General features: G+C 37.6%; 1 long non-coding RNA gene across 1 annotated transcript; it reads left to right on the top strand.

Annotated features, from left to right (window-relative positions):
- The first annotated feature begins 4,956 nt into the window (after positions 1-4,956).
- LOC139119621 (uncharacterized) lies at positions 4,957-10,247 on the top strand. Its single transcript, XR_011548954.1, has 3 exons — positions 4,957-5,034; positions 5,980-6,101; positions 10,054-10,247. It is a non-coding gene; the product is annotated as an uncharacterized lncRNA (long non-coding RNA).
- The last annotated feature ends 4,767 nt before the right edge of the window (positions 10,248-15,014 follow it).

Raw genomic sequence — 15,014 nt, 5'->3', positions numbered from 1 at the left:
AACTTTACTGAGTAAAACTGTGAGAACACGTACCCCATGGGGGAGAGCGCGAAAGGGTGTCCCCCTCTCGCACTGAAAATTTTGAGAAAACTGATATGTGAAATGATGCAATCTGAGAGGGTTTCAATTCATTTTGCACCAAAAATTGAGTAAAAACCCCCTTCTTTCTCTCCACAATTTGAGCAACCCCCTCTTGTATTTTTCAAGTTTTTGAATGACCCCCCTCACATTTATCGTGACTGAGTGACTCTTTATATTCGCAATGCTATATGAGCCTGCATATTTGAATACTATATACGCTGCTTGCTGTTCACGATATGTAAGCCAGAAACTTCAACAAAAGGAAACTACTAGTAATCTATAAACAATGACCAAACTTGTCACAATGCCAAAGGTACTTCCTCAAACTGTGAGTGAAAAGATTCAGTTTCGATGCCTGAAGGAAGAAATGAAATTTTGATTGCCTTCAAAACGACGTGTGAAGACTCTCAATGTTCATAACTTTTTACAGGAACACATACAAAACGTTTTTTCAAGACCACCAATCACTCCAAAAAGAAAATGCCGTTTCTTGCGTGTTCATTACATGTGTCTTATCGTGTACGTTGTATGTGGCTGTGTATACGTATGTTTAGGTACATAACGGTGATTTTAGTGATAAGTCAGTACGCTTTGTTAGTTGTGCTCGGCAGGGATCAAGATCGCCCAGGCCGCAATTTGAATTTGAGTAATCATGATTGGCAGCATACATTAACATTTAGAACAGAGGTCAAATGGACATTCTGGACCCACGCTTTGTGAAAATATGCGTTCTCTGTATTAAATAACAGTGTTTTTCAACGTTTTTTCGACATAAAGGCAGTCGCTATACATTCACAGGTGTCATGTATGAGATTGGACGGAAATTAACGCCGTTCACCCGTCGAATTTCTGGAAATCTCGGAGCAAATCGAGTGCGTCTTACCCGTAGCGTGGCTTTTTCACATCTGCATAGTCTTACTATAATCCCCCTTTTGTAGGGGACTTTGGAGTTTAACCCTTTCACCACCATGGTTTGTCCCAAAATCCAGTGTTTTCTATGGTAAAGTTGGACCTGTATACAGGGAACTGGGGGTGAAAGGGTTAAGCAATCAATTTAATGTGTCTATGCCACGCCCCACGCGCTGTAGATAGTTATCAGCAAGTAAAAGTTGCAGGTGGGCGTGTCGTCGCCTTTCCGAAGTTCACACGAAGGTTCATCTAAGCTTTTCACACCTCTAAAAGCTCTTCTTGAAAATAATTGTAAATGCTAGGGTTTCTGACCATGAGAACAGACAGATAAATTTTCTTTGTCTGTGGTTAACCGCTGGCCGTTTCGTTGCTGCTATAACAAAGTCGTTTTGGGGGTGAATTGTTATCCCCTCGCACTGTCATTTGTAAGATTCGCGTCTCGAAGTCAACTAAATAAGGTATGAAGAGTAAATTATGACTGATATACGAGATTTTCGAGCTTTTAATATACCCCGTCCATCATAGTTACCTAATTGACTTCTGTTCCGATAAGAATGTTCAAGAGCATTCAGTGTAATTTTTTCATGTATGCCTAGTTCAACTTACAACACCCGAGAGGTAAAAAAATATATTACCCCCATGCAACTCCGTGGTAGGTAATTGACGCATTTCACTTTTGAAATTTCATGTTTTGCCGCTAAATCAAGTCAACATGACAGGGAGAGCAAAGTCCGTTACTGTTCGTCTTTGAACAACAAATCTGTTCGTCCAGTAATACACATTGTCACCTCATAAACGTCCAACCAGTCCCTCCTTTTCGTTTCCGGTCAGTCAGATGCAACAACTTGTGATACATCTGAAAATTTATAACGTTGTCAAATGAATTGGGGAAATGTGGGGAGATCGGAGGGTTATTCAACATTAGCGATGCTTAATGCCTGCGACCCTGGACGATTTCACCTAGCTTGTGTCAAATTGTTGTGCATCAATATCTAGTCGACTGCAACTTATTTCGATCCTGGAACGAGATACATGTACAAGTAAGTTGTGTCTTGTATACTAAACAATGTAACACCGAAATGTTCACATTTTCAAAGCTTGCCCTGCTTGGGCGGACAGAGGTATGAGTAAGAGATCGGCTAAAGCAAATAAAAGGAAAAGTCAAGCTGGAATTTTTTTTCGTTTAGCAACGAACTTTTACTTGAATCAAGAAAGTATAGTTCTGAGAAATGCATAATTTTTCTGAAATTATTGTCACCTGGAAGTACAATCAAGGTAACAACACTGAGGGCGTTTTACTCACGTCGTCGCTGTTTCCTTGGTACAGGCTGTAACCCTGCATTCGCCGCACAAAACGAAAGTAAATGTCAAACTGACTCAACGACAATCCTCTTCGCTGATCGCCTATTGTCAATACCCTGCATTGCAACGCAGAAGGCAGGATACACTTGGGCTAGGGCTTCCTGCTGATCACACAAAGGACAGTGTCACTGTATACGTAGTTCCGCCTGCACCGGCAAAAATCCTGGAGAATGGAGCGTGTGATGGACAGAATTTAAGTTGGTTTTTCATGTCTGAGGTAAGATGGCGATTCAAAAATGTTCTTTTTCTAAATATTCGTCAGGCATGGGCGTACTGTGTCTCATGAGCACAAAATTTAAAATCTTTGATGTAGAGATACAGGTTCTTCTTGTAATCCAGCGAGGGTTATTGAACGCGCTTTTCACCTCACCACTCATTTTCACAAAAAAATCATCGATTACTTATTTGCTTAATCAGTTTTCAATTACATGAGACCGTGGGTTTAATACTATAGCGGTGAGAGCGCTTTATAAGTTGCTCGCTTATTTGCTATACTCGAATACAATTAGGAATAAACATACTTCAATTGATATTTTGAGCACATAAGGTATGCACGGCACGTGAAAGTACCCATGATGCAATGCGATTTGTACACACGAAGATCGGCCTGCCCGTTCATATCCCCATTGCGCGTATGCACCCATAGAAACACGATACAATTATAGTTGAGTACATGCAGCTACAGTCATCAGCACGTTGCGATCGCCTCGAAAATATTTAGACTGACAGTGGAAAGTTTTTCTTGTAAGCACGTACATGTATTTATCATCGGCCAGAGACATGTACAACACGGTTTTTGTGGTTTCAGTAGATATAAGGATGGAACTTTTAGCACAAATGCGGCGATGTTTGATGCATTGATAGCATGCATTACCGAGTTACTTGTCAGCTCTACGGCTACGCGGTGACACTGACAGAAACACATTTCGGCGAACACAAGCTGCACTGAATCGACACCCCTTCCAAACCAGCAAAGCTGTTGACACCGGTTGTGAACGTTTAATAGACCGCAATTTTCAACAAACGATAGTGAAAGTTCTGTAAACACTTCAGTATCCTGTGAGCGTGCAGAAACATGTATACTGATACAGTGCATGTATCCCGTACCGCAAGGACTAAAACAGCTAGAGCAATCACATTTTGATAGAAAGATAAGCTATGAAACAAAATTCATCTTATTTGGGAACGGATCTTTGATCGAACAAGTGTTCAATGTACTTCATTTTAAACTGTTGAATGTCAATCACCAGATATGTGTTAAATTTGAAAAAAAGCAGGAGATATTCAATCAGTGCGAAACGAAATATATTGGAAATCTATTTTTGTTGGGGTAAATAAGGGTAATTGAATTTCTTGCCCTTCTATCACTTGATTTTCCATCGACGAAATAATACGATAAGAAAGTGACTGAAAACTCAAAGCAAACAAATGACGTAATATTTGTTTATAGAATATTGCAGGGTAGGTTTGTCGTCAATGTTGTTTAAGCCTATTGTTGGCATTCCGTATATATCTACAAGTGTCATCGATATTATAACAGATCGAACATCGTCAAGATCTTGGTAAACGCCTTCATGACAAATTTGAGTTCTGTATCGCCACACCATGTTTTCCAAAAACACCACAATAACAGTTTTAATATTTTCGAAGGCCTTTTTACTGAGTCTTGAGACATGATAGACAGAATTAAACACAATAACTACGAACGGCCTTAACTTGATTTGACAGTCTCTATGAAACACTACAACGTTTTCCTTGCAGTTTCTCTGTTCTTACATTATCGGAGAAGTAAAAATGCTCGATTGTAGACATACGCATTCCACTTAGGCCTAACGTAACTCGAAATCCGTGTATGTGTTGGCACAATTACACCGTTGAGTACAAAAACATACAACTGACGTCACCGTCTGCAATTATTAGAATGCAGAAAGTGACCTCATTTGTCATCTTCTGCATTCATTTGAATGGATACCGAATTCGACAGGTGGACAGGTGGAAACTCGAAAGAAAAGATATTATAGCGCAAATTAGCATAGCGACGGCAACTGATTATAAATATCCAAACAAGAGAATTTGCCGCCAGTTGGATGGCACTAGATTAAATCCCTTATAGACCCATTTCAGATCATACATTAATCAGAATTTAATTAGAACGATTTCAAGGATTAAGAGAGATTATTAAAAACTCGTTTCAATTCTTGTCCAAGAAATGCTGTTCAAAGGAAGAAGGCAGGTTTGTTTGAAGCCTGAGAACCACTTCTGCGGTGTCCAAAGTCCCACAGGAGTGTCCGCCAAGACTTGGTTTATGATGTTGCGGCTTCACGCCGAAATCCCAAAAAACTCTATCACATTGGCATGATGTGTCCACAATTATGCAGTATAATGAATTTGACTTGATTCTTGGAAGTCAACAAATCATACCTTCTTATCAAGTTTCACTTTCACTTTCATTTTTAATCTGACTGACCGCCTGTACTGCCTTGAGCAAGCCATTTAAAGTGTCTCCGCCATGCCCAAAACAACAACTTGTTAAATCAATCTCTATCACACGAGAACGCGGGTCGTATATTTGCATATGCTAATGAAATTTTCTTTCAAATAAGCGTCACTACCACTGTACTGACTTAGACCGTTACGCTGATTTTCCCGAGATCATAACTTCACAGAATTAGCTATAAGACGGTAAGTTTGTCAGTCAAAATTAACTCCAAAGATCTTCCTTCCATGAAAGCTGTGCTGTTTGGGTCTTTTTACGCACTATTTAGAGTGCTTTTTCGAGAACTTGAATAAATTGTGGTCGTTGATCCACCTGTACAACTTGATTTTAGGGTTAATTTAGCACTGCGTCATTTTCATTCCTGACTGCAAGGTGCCGGAATAAAAACATTTTTGAACGATTCGTCACGTTTATAATTCGGTCAAAATAATTTTTGTCATATCAAGACTTTTTAATCGTATCTCTAGCCGTTTCAAAAAATGGTTGTGATTCCACGATCGCGCTAAAATCCAAGATGGCGTCGCACTGATTTGTTTACAAGTACATAGCGTCGCATCGTCGCGTTTACACTAGGAAGATTGACCTAGTTCTGCATTTATTGACTATGGTGAAAATTTTACTTTGACAACTTTGCCTGGGTCAAGTCTTTAAATAACCGTTTGTAAAATATTAGTTGTTTGTGTTTCGTAACTTTGTTTTTGAGTGAGTTTTCGTACTCGGTGGCAATGATCGCCGTGGCTAGCAGCCGTACGTCAAATATTTAGGTATTTTCAGTGGTGCTGTTCTTTGGCAAGTCCTAAGTCGTATTTTCTGAAGAAGTTGCCTTGATAATACCAGTGTTTCATGTAGGTCGGAATAAACGGGGGGGGGGGGGGGTTGCCCCATTTTCTAGAATATTAAAGGAGAATTCTACTCTGGCTAGAGGGAATGTTAAGTTTCCAATGAGTGACTATACATCATTTCAGAGGTGCTTGTCACCCCTTGGCAAATCCTAGAGGGTGCCAACATGCCAAAAGAGGGTGAACCCCCATCACCCTATCTAGATGAAACACTGTAATACTATGACTATTCACCCTTTCTGAAATATTGCAGAATGTAGTTACATTGTTTTTATGTTATTTTTCCTTCAGGCGCTGCATGGTCAAAGGAATCGTACTATGTACTGACTTGTTTCAGATTTATACAAGTTTCTAATAAAGTTGTCAGAAACAACATCATCAATTTCCAGGCGCTGTTTCCTACCACTGAACAGGTTTGTAATTAAAGTAAAATTTACTTAATCAAGTACAAGTCCTATGCAAAGATCACTATGCCTACCCACACAACTCGAAAGCATTGGCTCAAAAGGGTTTTCAGTACCCACTTACTAAATAGTGCTGATAAACAACAATTGCTTGCTATTGACAAATTGTGCAAAACAGCTTCTCAGTCTGAAGAAAATCTGTCCATATTGCTTGTCAAACAACAGATAAGTAGAGTAGTAAAGAACAGACTGAAAAAAGTCAATGCTCCAAGTCTACCCCAACACTATAAGCCCTACAAAAGACCAGATAGATATTTTGCTAGTCTTGCCAAAGACAGATATAACTTCTATGGGGTAAAAGCACTAAGGACTTGGCTCGTCTACTATCTTACAGTATTGAAAAGCTGTCCAATTACCCCTTTCGGTGAATGTCTCTTTTAAGGTATTGTGGGCCTCGAAAGTGAAAGACTTAAACCTTTGCTCACACTTTTCCTATGAAACTTTTAACCATTCTTTCACCAATCAGGAGTTTAAGTGCAAAGTTGGCACTACAAAAACAAATAACCATATAGCCCTATTAAGGAAAATTCATTAAATATGTAAATCACAAATTGGCTTAAGTGAAAACGCTTAATGACTTTCAATAACGTTGTATCATAGTATCTTCCATGTACAAAGTAAGTTTCCTCAATTTTTGTACGGTCAATTAAGATAACCCTTATTAGGAAAGTTAATTAAATATTCAAATTAGGAATTGGCTGAAGTAAAAATGCTGGATGACTTTCAGATCAATGCTGCTCTATTTTGGCGGTCTAGCGCCCTCTCTGCTCGATGTTTGAAATATTTCTTTTTACTAAGGCGTTTCAAGCGAAACGTTCTGGCTTTTCGGCGTTCAACTTGATAACGAAATGAAACTCTTGGAATTGAATAGTTCCTGTCTAACAAGGAATTAACCAGGCAAGTCCATTCAGAGAAGCAAACTGAATTCTGTAAGAATCGTCTAATTATTGAGTAGTATCATAATGAGAAAACAGATCTTGCAAATATTCTGTTTACTGTTGCTTGTCAATTTCAGCACAACTTGGATAGACCTAACACCTTCAAAAGTATAGAAACGTATGTATTTATGCAATATCAAAACAAGAGTTTGTCATAAATTGGCAGTAGACCAATGTGGAAAACTTGACATCATTGATGAGATGTGAAAGGAAAACAATTTGTCCTTCATTAAACAGTTTGAAACTATTCTTGATGTTGTTTATTACAATGAAATAACAAAGATCTACCTTTCTTGCAAAGCATGAGCTTTAAGTATAAATGTTGTCAACTTTTAATATTATTATGAAGGAACCTTGTCATTGACACTTTACATCCTAATTTGTTCACATAAAGCCAAATTTTATTTTAAAACCATAATGTGTCTTGCAATTTATGACATTGCACAGGAAGTTCATGCGTTCTGTAGAAAGCATGGGTGCCTGCCTAGATGTAACATTCAGAAGTACAAGAGTGTATGATATGGATCAGGCTAGTACTCCCACAAACTTATTTCCCATTGCTATGAATGTGCGGAGACACAGAGCAAATCATGAGGTTCTCTAAGTCTGTGGCTACCAATTCTACAGACCTTTTCCAGGTTATACCATAGTGCATTGCTGAGGCTGCATCTGTACAAATACTCAAAACAACAAAAACATACTGATTTACTTTGTATTGTACAACAGATTGTTATCAAAAAATGACACGAATTTAAGATGCAAAAAAATATGATGTGTATTTTCTAACCATAGCGAAAAATGTTGGCCACTGTGTAAACTGCCAAAGTCTTCTATAATATACCCTGCAAATACCCTTCGGCTAAAAAGTTCTATAAGTAATGTACGCTTTATATACTATAGCGCACTGATTAGAACAGGTAAAAGAACTAATGAACTGGCTATTCCACAGTTCACACAGAATGGTTGAATACCAACATAATTCAATGAGAGAAAATACTATTGAACGAACTAACAACATACACTGCATGACGCCTGGATTGCAGGATTACTGTGAATATGCCTCAGTTAAAACCAAATACTGATATGATTCTACTCATCGTCTATTGAACTCTTTTTTGTACATAACACTTCATATTTAGTCTGCGTACGGGTTCATATTCAATTACTTCCTAAGGTTATCAAGTTCACAGGCACATTTGGCCAGAAACAAAAACAGATTGTGCGTAAATACAATGGATGGACATGTTAAAAATACTGTAAGTTTGAATGATTTGGGGAAGATAATAGTTTTTTGAATATGGTTCAGCTAGTTCTGTTTGACCATATTGCCTCAGATTATCTTATTTGTCAGCGTTCCAATGCCATCGATTTTACACTCCACAACATCGCTACTCTAAAAAAAGAACCAAACAAAGGTTTGTGTGAGAAGAGAGTCTTTGACCCAATGTTATTTTCCACAGAATGAGCTGAGCCATCCAAAAATATTTGTAGAAATCGTCATTCATCAAAATTTGCATCTTATATATTAATGATTTAGAGGTTATAAAGGGCAAGTGAGGATATTTGGCGGGAAGTAATCACACAAATATGCTACTTTTCACTCCGGAGGTCTTTTATCCGGAATCAAATACCCTAGCGTAACATGTACAACCTCGTATTCAAAGCCAAGGGCACGGTCATTCACAAAAGTATAAAAAACACTTTCTCAAGCAAAGAATTAACAATTGACTTTTGCTAGGAGATTAATACAAACACTTCAATATTCAAGCAATGAAACACAGCCAGCGAAGGTATACAATGAAATATTGACCATTTCACGACATATATGCATGAGCAAAAGCGAGTGCAGCTATTAAGTGAGCTAGTCAACATCAAGTGGTATACACGTCGCTAAGGTGGTTTATCGCTATGATATCATAATATCAAATTGAAATTCTGGCATGAAACATTAAAAAAGGCATTTTTCTCTAGCTAGAAGCTAGTGACTGTTTCAACCATGCTATATTGCGAATTTAGCATGGTTATTTTTAAATTTCGAGCAATCTGATTGCAGTGTTTGCCCCATCAATATACTGGTATGATATTATCACTGATATTTAATTTCATTATCTCCGTGTTTGAGAACATTTTCATTAGGACATACGATCTGCTGCTATTCATTCTTCACCAGGATCAAATTTTTTAGACTTCATTTATCAGTGATAACAGCAAAATTAAATCCCAGAGAATAATTTACACTTTGAGAGTTCATTTAAGTTCATTAAAAATGTAAAAAATGGCAAAACTGTCCTCAATATAGTACTATGCATATACTGTATGTAACCTTGTAAAAAGAAAAAATACGACACTTTTGTTGAATTTAAAATTGCTAACATGAGTATTATTGTACCGGTCCCTTTTCCTCAAAAACTTGATCAACCGGTCAACCAAATCATCATACTTGATTTGAGCATAATGAAAGTATTGATAGCTAAAAGCTCAAATATGTTCCACTTCACAATTTTTTATGATTTTCTGTACGAACAAATATGATATACATGTATAATGTTGTACTTTTCATAAACATATCTGCAGGCTTATTACAGAAACATGGCCACATTTGCTAAGGCTACATTTCTTGCATCCATAAATAAGATAATAACAGCAGTCTGATCTGTTGGTTTCAATCTTTGGTTGGCTTCAATCTTGCTGAAACACATGAAGGAAAAACCACAGTCCCCCCGATAGGTGGAGGAACTGTGGATAAACTTTAAAGAAACAAGTTAAACATTTCTATGGTCCCTGCAGTGGACAGATATAGTTACTCACAGATGTCGTACACTGGAAAATCAAGACGACTGTGCCAAATACAGTAAATATTGCAAATAGGAGATATTCCAGGAAAATAATGCCTTTATAACATGCATGTTCGTCACAGAACAAACATGATGATTAGCATGCTACTGACATTTGCTCTGTTTCAGATTTAATCTCCTTTGATGCCAAAGGTCACTGGAGGGTCAGAAATCAACTGGTTCATTTGTGTAGGGATTCAAATGGTTAAGTAGGGGGTCAGACTTAGGCAGTTCATTTCAGGTTAGTCTCCAAACAGCTTATCACTCTGTGACTGTGAAAGCACACAGTGAACATAGAGAAATTGAACAACAGCAAGTGAAAATTCAGGATATTCATAAACGTCTTACTTTGAGATAGATAGGATTTGGTTTCTTGAAGACGCCTACACCTGGAGATGTTCCTGTCAAGATTATGTCTCCAGGCACCAGAGTAACAGACTTACAAAGATGTAAAATCAAGGGCAATACTTAATATTTTTGTAGTGGATTTTATGATGGGATTATATAAACTTTTATTTCATTTTCTGTTTTTATCAGGAACGACAAAGTTGCCATCTTATGTTATTTTGATTAAAGTTTTGCTTCAATTGTCCTCTGTTCCATTTCATACTTAAACACGTGATCTGCGAATAATAAGAGTTAATTTATTTTTCAGAAGGAATTCACAAAATGTTTTAAACAAACACCTTAATAAATTACTGACATTCTCTCTTTACCTAACCTTATACATGTACTTGATAGATATCAAAATCTGGAAAAGCGCCCCAAGCGCTTGGAGTAAAGAAAGTTTTCACTGTCTTGTATTCTTAAAAATCCAAAATTTAATTGTCCCCACAAAGTTAACTTAGAGATGGCAGCATCTTGAATTCTAAATGAGAATAAATTTGAAGTGGTTTGTTTCTCTGGTGGCAGCATTTGTGAAATGATGCTTGATTTTTACTCTTCATTTTAAAAGAGAATGGTTGCAAGTTTCCTGATTTAAAGAGAATGGTTGCAAGTTTCCTTGAGGAAAGTTGGCGAGAAAGTTCAATCATTCAGTTTCATGGCACGCGCTACCTAGGTTTATCCTCATGGTACTAACCACTCGCTACACATGTACACCACAAATGTGCTTTCCCAGATGAAACTTAAAGAAACATTTACCTTGATATGAAACACACCAAGGTCTCTGTTTCAAAGATGAGGTGATCTGTGTTACTGTCTTGCATGTCTTGCATGCATCGTATACCAAGCTTTTGAGGGGAACAATAGTTATCAGGCCTATAAATACGTGTTGTGGCTTAGCATCCAGATTTTCCAAAACATGGGAAATTGTGTGTCCAGTAACATCAAAGTTTACGGATCATCTGGAAATTTTCACTGGACAGTACTAAAAGCATAAAACAGGAATTTTATGAACTTCCTGGCCACAAAATTGAAAGGTCCCTGATTTCAAAACTGCGAAGTTGCAGAGTTTATGACAGGCAAACAATTCATTTTAACATTAGCATGTGAAACATGTGAATCAATCACAGATGCCTTTTTGGTTTTTTAACCTAGTCCCTCCTCAAATCTAATGGCTCATCCCTTAATTGTTACCTGGTAGATCATCTTTGGTAACTGAAACTGGTACAATAGAGCAGAACGTATCCATCGTCTTCCCTAGCAACCACTGCCATGCATTTTTCTGTAACTGCCAATCGCGTGCACTCCCATTGCGTAGCCAATTTACATGGTCCGTTGCTTCTGATTCCTTCAGGATACAAAACGCACGTCTGATGTTCAAATATGTTACGCACACTGCTAAACCTAATCCAACCTATCAAGACAATGGGATAATCTAGTCACCTGATGTGGTGACTTCACTTATCTTTGTTGAGAATACCCAATTCTGAAATGTAAACAAATGTAACAAAATTGCAATTCGCGTCCATCTGATATTCTGCTTTTACTATGTTCTCATCCATTGTTCTGTGGGTATCGATGTAAATTACCCCATAGTTCAATGAATGAAATATTACAATCCAAAAAAGCAATGGCTTGAGTTTGTGACAGGACATCACTGAAAAAGACATTTTCCAAGGAAAGACTTTTTACCCTTTTTAAAAATAATCTCTGAAACTACAAGTATGTCGACACAAACATAAAATCTAATTCCTGTGGCCTATTCTGACCAAGGGAAACTTAAGCCTATTATATAAGTAGAAAAGGTAGTGCATAACAAAGAGATACCTATACGAATAAGTTGCTGGACATTTTATAACCTGCCCATTTGCATTATTCAGGCCATTTCTATGAATAAAACCTTAAAATTATCACCAGAAATAAATTATTTGGATACATTCTGCTTATCATTAGTGTAAACAATTTTAGTTTTGTAGTCTTAGTTAATTATGAATATGTCCATTGTATTAAGTTGGCTGTCTATATAGCTATATGGAACTCTATAAAATAGCGTAACGTAACCCTGTTACCATGCTATCAGCGTAGTAAACGGGATATCATGTACTCTGAGTTTTTTATTATCAATTGAGGTAGCTCGAGTTCGTCTTGAGCCTGGAGGAACCGTGCTCTGTTGTAACGACATGGGAAAGTTCACGTGACATGGTCTCTTTTACAATGTATTGTTCGTGGTACACATGAGTCTGAAAGGGTCTCAAATTACTATCACTTTTGTTGTTCACTTTAAATGCATTTCAAACTTTACTAAAAAATGACATGATCGATTGACCATGAAGACTTCTGACCGGTTTCCACGGGCAATGTCTGAGAATGGGAAATATGTTGTATAATACTATTTAATCGGGGGATAACGTTTGCACAAGCAGGCTGCAGCCCTGGGGCTACAACTTTCCACACATAAGGGTAAAAATGTGCTTGGGGATTCCAGGAAGAGTAGTAGAATGTCCTTACTTTTTAGCAGATTTAAGCAGTTCAGCACCGCCCAAAAGACACGTAATATCACACGCCCACAAAATCGACAACATCGCCGCCTATGCTTAACCCAATGCCAACTCTGGGGAACACAAACTGTACGAGCCGCATATGAAAAGTGGAACTTGGTCTAAAATTTCTTGTGAAAGTCGAAGCGCCTAGAACAGCTTGCAGGCAACGTCAACGAAAGAATATGTGAAACCGGCACAGCATAGAATGGCTGTTACCTTTGATACTTTTACCTGTCCAGGTTCGAAACCCCATTCAGGCTATCGCATGTATTGTCGAGACTGCAAAGATTAATGGGCATCGAACGTACTAATATAACCTTTGACTTATCCCGACGAGGTATACCATCCAATCATACTGGCGCGTTTACGCGATTCACCAAGTGAGTAACAAAAAGGGGTCAACTGACATTTGCTTAAGCGCAACTGAGGTCCACGCCTGAAGGCTTTGTGTTTTTCTAAAAATTTGAAATTCTCGATAAGAATAATCACTTTGAGTTGAAACTAATATGAAACTTTGAGAGATAAACGAGTAAAGAGTTAATATAAACCTGATAGGCCTAAAATATGTTATGATTAGGACTAATTTTATCACCATGTAGTTATTGTTTCTTCACACGCTTATAAGCTGTAATTCCTAAAGATTTTATTGTCAACTTGACAAATTGTAACAACTTGCCGCTCCCACGATATTTGGGCCATGCCTTTATTCTTGAATGAAGGGAGAAGCGTTTTCCAAATTTTCCTACTCTAACTCTAAAATCTTGCTACCCAATTTAGGCCTAATTTGCATGACATACTCTGTTGATACCGACGACGTAACGTTTTGTAAATAATCTTCCTTCATTATTGTATATTTTAAAGCTGATTGTCATTCTTTATCAATGTGCGAGTCTTTATCATTGTTATGTAAATCCCTCATTTTACTTCACTTCACTTCACCTGTTATTTCTTTATTTCTGGACCTCATTTCACTTTTAGTATAAGGTACCCCTCTACCTTTACCATTTGCCGACAATTTTAATGCAAAGGGTTCTATAAATTCAAGTTGAACTGACAGTTGTTCGGTTCAGGAGTGAATACAATTTACTTTGAGTTTCAGCCAGAGAAGGTGCCTCCATAACAACACCATACTGGTAGAAACGAGAGCTTTTAACTCTTGTAACCATCATAATTTATGTCATACCAAGAAGTCACGCGACCTGCCCTACAGCATTTCTGTAAGGCAGAAGCTACCGAACTTGCGCCAGCTTGAACTAATAACACTACAGGGGATATAAGTGTCCCATCTTAACTTCATGTTTACTACTGGCAGATTAAGTAACTACAATAGTTCGAAAATAAGAAAATGAAACAAGACAAATAGGCTGTGGCTGCATGCCAACTGTCTGGATGTGATTGTCGGATCTCGAGTTCCTTTTTCCCACCTGATGTTCGAGTTTTTTTTTTTTGTTTACTCATACATTGCCCACTCAATGAAACCATAGCCAAGGGCTCTCCATAGACCAAAGAAACTCTCTATTCTTCATTTTTCTTGGATATAGCAGTTTCAATCGGATAATAAAGCGTGTATTATTTTGTTTAACAACGAACATTCAGTAAAAGCAAGAAAGTTCTGAGATGCATGTTCTTCAGAAATCAATGTCACCGGAAGGACAATCAAGATAACAACACTGGCCCAGGGGGGGGGGGGGGTTGGACAGTCGCCGTCATAGTCTCCATGTTTACAGGCTGTAACAATCTGACTCAACGACATCCCACTACATTGATCGCCAATTAGCAATACTCTTTCGTCGGGCAAATGGTTACCTACTCTCGGGCACATAGTCTCATGTTTGAGCTTAGTATAATATGTAATATGCTCAGAATTTGTATAGAGGAAGTGTGACACAATTTTGATCGATTGAATTATTGGGAACTAGTAGGAATTCCATAGCGATCAATGTTGCAAAAATTGGCGAAAGTTTACACATTCTTCTAGCTTTATTTCCTGATTAATTAAAATTATGCACTTACAAACTATTTAGCCGTTGACCCTCAAAAATATTTTGACCTTGCTTTTCTCGAAGATCTATAATTTACCTCATATTGCATACATTTATCAACACACGCCAAAAGCAATGTCTAAAAATTGTTTTAGGGTATACGGCAAAATGAAAATTAAATTAG

Source organism: Ptychodera flava, chromosome 20 (assembly GCF_041260155.1).
Source record: "Ptychodera flava strain L36383 chromosome 20, AS_Pfla_20210202, whole genome shotgun sequence".
NCBI classification, from domain to species: Eukaryota; Metazoa; Hemichordata; class Enteropneusta; family Ptychoderidae; genus Ptychodera; species Ptychodera flava.
Note: the sequence above shows the minus strand (reverse complement) of the source record. Positions and strands in the feature narration are given on the sequence as shown.